General features: G+C 37.8%; 1 pseudogene; it reads left to right on the plus strand.

The window, feature by feature from the left end:
• The first annotated feature begins 340 nt into the window (after positions 1-340).
• Positions 341-1,450, plus strand: LOC129552036 (protein yippee-like 5 pseudogene; annotated as a pseudogene).
• The last annotated feature ends 6,992 nt before the right edge of the window (positions 1,451-8,442 follow it).

Here is an 8,442-nt window from a genome sequence, read left to right on the forward strand (position 1 = left end):
AGACGCTTGCTCCTTGGAAGGAAAGTTATGACCAACCTAGATAGCGTATTAAAAAGCAGAGACATTACTTTGCCAACAAAGGTCTGTCTAGTCAAGGCTATGGTTTTTCCCGTGGTCATGTATGGATGTGAGAGTTGGACTGTGAAGAAAGCTGATCACCAAAGAATTGATGCTTTTGAACTGTGGTGCTGGAGAAGACTCTTGAGAGTCCCTTGCACTGCAAGGAGATCCAATCAGTCCGTTCTAAAGGAGATCAGTCCTGGGTGTTCATTGGAAGGACTGATGCTAAAGCTGAAACTCCAATACTTTGGACACCTCATGCAAAGAGTTGACTCACTGGAAAAGAGTCTGATGCTGGGAGGGATTGGGGGCAGGAGGAGAAGGGGACGACAGAGAATGAGATGGCTGGATGGCATCACCGACTCGATGGACATGAGTTTGAGTGCACTCCGGGAGTTGGTGATGGACAGGGAGGCCTGGCGTGCTATGATTCATGGGGTCGCAAAGAGTCGGACGCGACTGAGCGATTGACCTGAACTGAATGTGAATTTCCCCTTGTTCCATATCTCTGGATTCCTGGTTTGCTACACTATTGCTAAATTGTTTAGCTGGAATTGACTGACTAGTACTAAGCAAATATTCTGCAAACTTCAGGAAAACTATATACAAAGGGTTAACTAGTAATTATGATCTTTTGTTCTTAATTAAAGGACTTGTCACTAGTCAGTGAAGGGACCACCAAATTAGACATTCTAGTTGGAGAACAATATTGCAATGGAAACTTCCATTCAAACTAGAAATGTGGGGCTTCATCTCAGCTGAGAAGTGAAGAGCCACAGGCGGCCGCCCACTTCACAGCCGCTCGTGGTTTTTAGAGCTTCAGCTATAAAAATGGGCAGGATTTTCCTTGATCATATCGGTGGTACCCGTCTGTTTTCCTGTGCAAACTGCGATACGATCCTGACCAACCGTTCAGAACTCATCTCCACTTGGTTCACAGGCGCCACTGGCAGAGCATTTCTTTTTAACAAGGTAGTTAACCTACAATATAGTGAAGTTCAAGATCGGGTCATGCTCACTGGCCGCCACATGGTTCGAGATGTGAGCTGGAAAAACTGCAATAGCAAACTGGGATGGATCTATGAGTTTGCCACTGAAGACAGCCAGCGTTATAAGGAAGGTCGTGTGATTCTGGAACGCGCTCTAGTTCGAGAAAGTGAGGGTTTTGAGGAGCATGTACCATCTGATAACTCTTGAAGAAAAAGAGAGAAATCCATCTTTTCCCAGGTCTCTTTCAATGGAAACAAAAATCTACGTACATACACTGCCACCTTAGCATCAGAGTCGGATTCATGAACTGCGGAACAAGAGGTTGTGAGAATCTATGATGGAACCTTCCTTTCTTTCCTTTTTTTTTAAATTTTCTATTTTCCATCCAACAGCAGTGTGTAGAGAGAATATTATGCAGATGCCTTCCCCACCCCACCCCCACCATGTTTACATCTTGAGGCAGAATACTCTATCTGCAGCTACATGGTGGGCTATGTGAGGAAAAAAATCTGGGCTATTAAGAGTGAAAAGTATTTTATGTAAATTTTGAAAGGAAAATGTGTCAAGAGCATGGTTTTTAAATTTATTTGAGCTTCATTTTAGGACTCTTTTTAAAAACTCTTTTTATTTCACTTGATTTGCTAGCTTCAGAGAAGAGATCCGAATTTGTGACCAGCGCTAAAGGTTTAGTGTTAGTATTGCTTGTGCTGGCCATTGTGCCATATTCTTGTTGGAGATGAACCGTAGCATCAGAGCCCATTCTTCCTTGTCAGTCTTGACCCAAAGATGTCACCATTCCTAGTTATTTGTCACCACATAATTGGTGTTGATTGGAAACTTTTCCTGATATGGGGCAGAACTGCTTGGTTGTCTTTTCCATGTAACTTAAGCATAGTAATATAAATAAAGTAATAGTTGAAAAGAAAACAAAACTAGAAACGTGTTTGCTTTAAATCTTCGACTAGTGTCACACTGCCACTTCTCAATATTTGACACACACAAAAAAGTAAATAAATGGAGTAGATGGTTCTGTATAACTTGGCAGGAGGAAGATTCATTTTTTACAACATGAACAATCAAAAGGAAGCTTAAAGTTATTATTATGAAAAATAATATTAGCATTTAAATTCTAAATATTAACATTTAAACTTTAAATAAAAATATGCTTTATATTTTGAAGACAATATTTCTATTTGGCCTGTGCAGCAAGACAAAAAAATTGATTGTTCGAGGAGCAGAGATTTCAACCTTATATTGATTTCAGTTGATTGGAAGTGACAGTGTATCTTTTTTAAAAAATTGGGATGTAACTTACCCAAAATAAAGTGCTCAAATTGTAACGATACAGTTGATGTAGTTTTATACATTGATTCACTCATGTAACCACTACCCTAATCAAGATACAAAACATTGTAGACTTCCTTGAAGATTCCCTCCTGTTGCTAACCAGACAGTACTCCCCACCACATACACACCACCATCCTGATTTTATCACCATTTTAGTTTCTTCTTGAACTTCCTGTAAATAGGCTCATACATCACATACTCCTGTGTCTGGCTCGACATTAAGTTTGTTAGATTCATATAGGTTGTTGGGTGTATCAGTAATAAACTGCTTTTCATTGAAATCGGTAGGTCGAAGATTATGTTTGGCATTTGTTGGAAAAGGTAGATATTTTCCCAGATTGCTAATACCTGGGAAAGTTCTGTTTGCTCCACACCTTCACCTATTGTCTTTTGATATTTTTTTAATTTACCTATTTTGGTGGATATGAAGTGGTTTTAACTTGTAGTCCTCTGAAAACTAATTTTTTGAGGCTCTTTTTATATGCATTTATTGGCCACTTTGATATTCTGTCTTTTAGGAAGTATTGTCAATGTCCCATTAACTGTTGAATGACCTCTTTCTCATTTAATAAAAATTCTTCAAATGATCTGGGTGTGAGCTTGTTGATACCTATATATTGAGGTTATTTTCTCTCAGTTTTATCGTTCATTCTCTTAATAATTTATTTTAGTGAACCGAAGTTCTTAATTTTAACAAATCTCGTTATTTTTATAGCTACATTGGATATATTTTACTTTGTATTCATGTAGAGTCTTGTTTGTTTTAGCTTTCACATTTAAGTCTGTGACCAATATTGGAGTAATTTTGTATGTGATTTAAAATACAGCTCCAGGTTCTTTTAAATTTAAATATGCATTATTGAGAAGATTGTCATATGAAACTGTAGTAGAGACACACGAAAGAATCGAGTATAGACATAGTATTTCCTTTGGATGAGATTGAATCTCAAAAAAGAAAAAGGTAAAAGGGACATTCTGAGAAATGTCTCTTTATTTGATATTAGAGACATTTTAGTTTTGGATTTAGAGAGAAATTCTGAAAAAGACATATTAATGTTATAAAATAAAAATATTTATTTAAAGATATATGCAGATTTCCAGTTTCAACTCTGACATGTAAGGAAATTAGAAGTCATCATTCTTACCCTTATAAGAAAAATGATGGGGAAAAAGTCTGAAAATCAATGACTTATCTTAGGCTTATCAAACAATTGAGGTTACAGGACAAAGTGAAAATTGAAAGTGTCGGTTGCTCAGTCATGTGCGAATCTGTGACCCCGTGGACTATAGCCTGCCAGGCTCCTCTGTCCGTGGGATTTCCCAGGCAAGAATACTAGAGTGGGTTGCCATTTCCTTCTTCAGGGAATCTTCCCAACACAGGGATGGAAATGGCAAACCACTGACCAAAACCTGTAGAGACAGGCAAACATAAAAAATCATAGATAAGATAAAGTTTCCTGGGACAGAAGCTGCTGTAGCTACAAGCTGGTAGAAACACTTAAATATCACTTTTGATGAATTGTGGGAGGCAGACCTAGTGTGAAAAGGAGAAACTTCTGAAGGCCACAGCCTTAGAGAAGATCCCCCACACTTTTTTGGAGGGGTTAAAAGAGCTTCTTGATGAGGGTGAAAGATGAGAATGAAAAAGCTGGGTTAAAACTCAATGTTTAAAAAATTTAAGATCATGGCATCCAGCCCCATCACTTCATGGCAAATAAAAAGACCATAAGTGGAAGCAGTAACAGATTTTATTTTCTGGAGCTCCCAAATCACTGCAGAAGGTGACTGCAGTCCTGAAATTAAAAGACACTAGCTCCTTGGAAGGAAAGCTACGACAAACCTAGACAGCGTATCAAAAAACAGAGACCTCACTTTGCCAACAAAGGTCTGGATAGTCAAAAGGAATTACTCAGTCGTGTCCAACTCTTTGCGACCCCATGGACTGTACAGTTCATGGAATTCTCCAGGCCAGAATATGGAGTGGGTAGCCGTTCCCTTCTCCAGGGGATCTTCTTAACCCAGGGATCGAATCCAGGTCTCCTGCACTGTAGGTGGATTCTTTACCATCTGAGTCACCAGGGAAGGCTGGATAGTGAAAGCTATGGTTTTATCAATAGTCATGTACAGATGTGAGAGTTGGACCATAAGGAAGGCTGAGCACTGAAGAATTGATGGTTTCAAATTATAGTGTTGGAGAAGACTCTCGAAGTGTCCCTTGGACTGCAAGGAGATCAAACTAATCAACCCTAAAGGAAATCAACCATGAATACTCATTGGAAAGACTGATGCTGAAGTTCCAGTACTTTGGCTTCTTGGTACGAAGAGCCAACTCACTGGAAAAGACCCTGATGCTGGGAAAGACTGAAGGCAAAAAGAGAAGTGGGTGGCAGAAAATTAGATGGCTAGATAGCATCACTGAATCAGCGTACATGAATCTGAGCAAACTCTGGGAGATAGTGAAGGACAGGGGAGCCTGGCATGCTGCAGTCCACGGGGTCGCAAAGAGTTGGACATGCCTTAGCATGACAACAGTCTCTATATTCACTGATCTTGTCTTCTCCTCTGTTCAGTGTGCTGTTAAAATTATTCAATAAGTTATTAATCTCAGATACTATATTTTGCTGTTCTGTTGTTCTAAAATGTCCATTAAGATAATTTTATAGACTAAAGTTCTAAAAAAAATCTTTTTTCATTCATTTCCTCATTATTTTCTATTATCTTTAATATATTAATCACAGTAATTTTGAAGGCCTTTTCTGCAACTCCATTTCCTTTATCATTACTGGGTTTGAACCTACATCTTGAATATCAGCAACTACCTGTTGTTTTTTGCTTATTTAGTAATTTATAATTGTATAATAAACATTTGAATTATTTTATGTGGGAGTTTATGATTGTATATATTCCTCTATATTTTGTCATATTTTGCTCTGGCAAGGAGTAAATTACCAGCCCCTATTTTGAATGGCTTAATTTAAGGACTTCGAGTCATGGTATATGCTAGTTATCCTTTTACTCCTAGGTTTTTGTCCTCAATTGCAAGGTTGACCTTTCTAGATGAAAAAATTTCTATTCTGATGGGCCCAAAATCCAGTCTGTGAAGCTTCTAAAATCTCTACGCAAACTTTTAGTATCCCAACCGCTATTCTCTGCTAGATCTCCCAGTGTTTCATAATAAACATGCAAACTTTATGAGTTGGCCAAAGACCAGAGGGAAATGTTTTTTTAAACTTTTTATTTTGTATTGGGGTACAGATGATTAACAAACAATGTTGTAATAGTTTCAGATGAACAGTGAAGGTACTTGGCCATGCATATCTATGTATCCATTCTCCCCCAAACCCCCATCCATCCGGGCTGCCACACACCATGGAGCAGAGTTCCAAGTGCTATACTGTAGGTCCTTGTTGTTACCCATTTTAAATACAGCAGTGTGTACGTGCCCATTTCAAACTCCCTAGCTATCCCTTCTCCCTATGCTTTCCCCTAGCAACAATAGGCTCCTTCTTGAAGTCTGTGGGTCTGTTTTAGTTTTGTAAGTTCATTTGCATTATTTCTTTTTAGATCCCGCATATAAGGGATGTCATACGATATTTCTCCTTCTCTTTCTGACTGACTTCACTCAATATGACACTCTCTAGGTCCATCCATGTTGTTGCAATAGCATTATTTCATTCTTTTCAATGGCTGAGTAATATTCCATTGTATATATGTACCACATTTTCTTTATTCATTGCTCTTTCAGTGGATATTTAGATTGCTTCCATGTCTTAGCTATTGTAGACAGTACTTCAATGAACACTGGGGCACATGGATCTTTTTGGATCATGTTTTTCTCCAGATATATACCCAGGAATGGAGTTGCAGGGTCATATGGTGGCTCTATTTTTAGTTTTTTAAGAAACCTCTATACTGTTCTCTGTAGTGGCTATACCAGTTTACATTCCCACCAACAGTGCAGGAGGGTTCCCTTCCCAGATGGAAATTTTATTGCATATTTTTGGCCTCCTTGTGTTGGTCTTCTCTTTAGTACTCTGATCCTCTAATCCCAACTGGTTATGTAACCCAGAACTCTGATCTTTGTTTTCTCCACCCAGTGAAACAGCAGTCTGATTGTGTTCTATTTTCCTGGCTAACAGTTTGGAAAATGCCTCATTGAAAAATCCAATGAGTGTAGGGCTCACCTCATCCTCCTCTCTTCTCTCAAGGATCATAAATAGCCCTGAGTGGTAGCTTTTCAATGCTTACTAATTTTTTATATATACATAAAATTTTCCAGTTTTATTGTATTCATGATAGGAGTTTAAATTTGTTCCTAGTTACTCCATAGTGGTGAGAACTAGTCGTTAAAATTTGAAAATGCATCTCCTACAAGGGAAAATTTATTTTAATATGTATTTTCAATCAGATAATGTATATTAGGTATTTTTGAATCTTTTGTGTTTTAGTCAATGACCTTTTCCTCCTAAAAAACTGTAAGATAAAATAGAGAACAGGAACTCATATTTTCAATAATAATGCAGTGTTTGTTTCCTTTGAAATATAAAGCAATTATAAGAAAATGTCATTTTAAAACTATGTCTTCTTATGAAAGATTAATTTTATGTGCTGAATACTTGGTCCCAAACCACTGAAGTTCTTGAGAAGATAAATGGCTGTTTGAGCTAGTCAGCAGCCTAGGAGGAAAATAATAAAGTAATACATCCAAACTGGGTAATTTGAGGAGTGTTTAAAAAAAATGACCGTTTTTGAAAAGCATGTGGATACAGTATAGGGAAACCACAAGAAGTTGTACTGCACCTGAGACTAGTGAATCATGGCACTAATATCACCCTTAGGACAGAAGGAACAAAAAGACAAAAAGGGCTATTTCAAGAGAAATTCCTCAATAGGAGCTGAGGTCTTTAGTTAAGGGGCTTGCCAACACATTTCACTCCACAAGAAGGAAGCCAGGAAGAAAAAGTGCATTCAGATCTCATTTTCCTCCCTTCCCCTAAACTTCTGTTGGGCTTCCCCAATTGAATAGAATGTCAGAGGACAAGGGAGCTTGTTGATGTAATCCGTACAAGTTCAGTATTTCAGAATGTGGAGTAGGGTGGAGATAAGTAAGGAGTATCTCTAGTTGAGCAAACAAATACTGTCCAACACAGCAATGACAGTGTTTTCCCCCTTAACAATAATTCCAGGTTGGATTTATTTTTCTTCTCAAATGAGATAATAAATTTACAACACACCTGTGTAATATTTGTTACATCTCAGTTAAGTAATTAAAATGAAGTTTAATTTGGGAATATAGTAGCTAATTATTTGAGAATTTATTAATTACCCACTGAACTAAACCGTTTTATAAACTGAAAATGAGAATTGCTGTTTATCCTATTTCAACTTTCTAGCTGATTTGAGGAGAAGGAAATGGCAACCCACTCCAGTGTTCTTGCCTGGAGAATCCCAGGGACGGGGGAGCCTGGTGGGCTTCCATCTATGGGGTCACACAGAGTCAGACACAACTGAAGTGACAGCAGCAGCAGCTGATTTGAAGTTGTGAAAATAGTTAAATATTCTTTCTCCTTACTTTTGACCTCTCTCTACCTTTCCCTTTTATTAAAATCTCAGAGATCTGAGGCCTGAGCCCAGTGGATCTCTTCCATTATAATCTACTCAGAGTCTTAATACCTCAGGAAAAGACTTCCTATCCTATGAGGTCACTTAAAATACAGAGTTACTTTCACAATACAAGCAATCTGTATAGAAAATTTTGTACCTAAGAAAAAGATTTCACAGGAGGACAGATCCTTATAGCCAAGGAACCCACTTTAGTGGAGTTTAAATTGTTCTCCAAAGTGATCATGATTTGTGTTGAGACATCATGTTAAAAAACAAATCACTCTGTGATTCTTTTGATTATATGGAAAGTTCCAGGGTTTTTTTGTAGTCTTCAAGACTTCTCAAACAGTTTTTTATAACCTCCTTTAAATAAGGATAGAGTATTCTTTTCAAGTTCAGAATCATCAGGGCCATAGCCATTATCAATTGGAATCTATTAAT

This window comes from Moschus berezovskii, chromosome 3, assembly GCF_049115385.1.
Source record: "Moschus berezovskii isolate FMDL1 chromosome 3, NW_MosBer_1.0, whole genome shotgun sequence".
In the NCBI taxonomy this organism is placed as follows: domain Eukaryota; kingdom Metazoa; phylum Chordata; class Mammalia; order Artiodactyla; family Moschidae; genus Moschus; species Moschus berezovskii.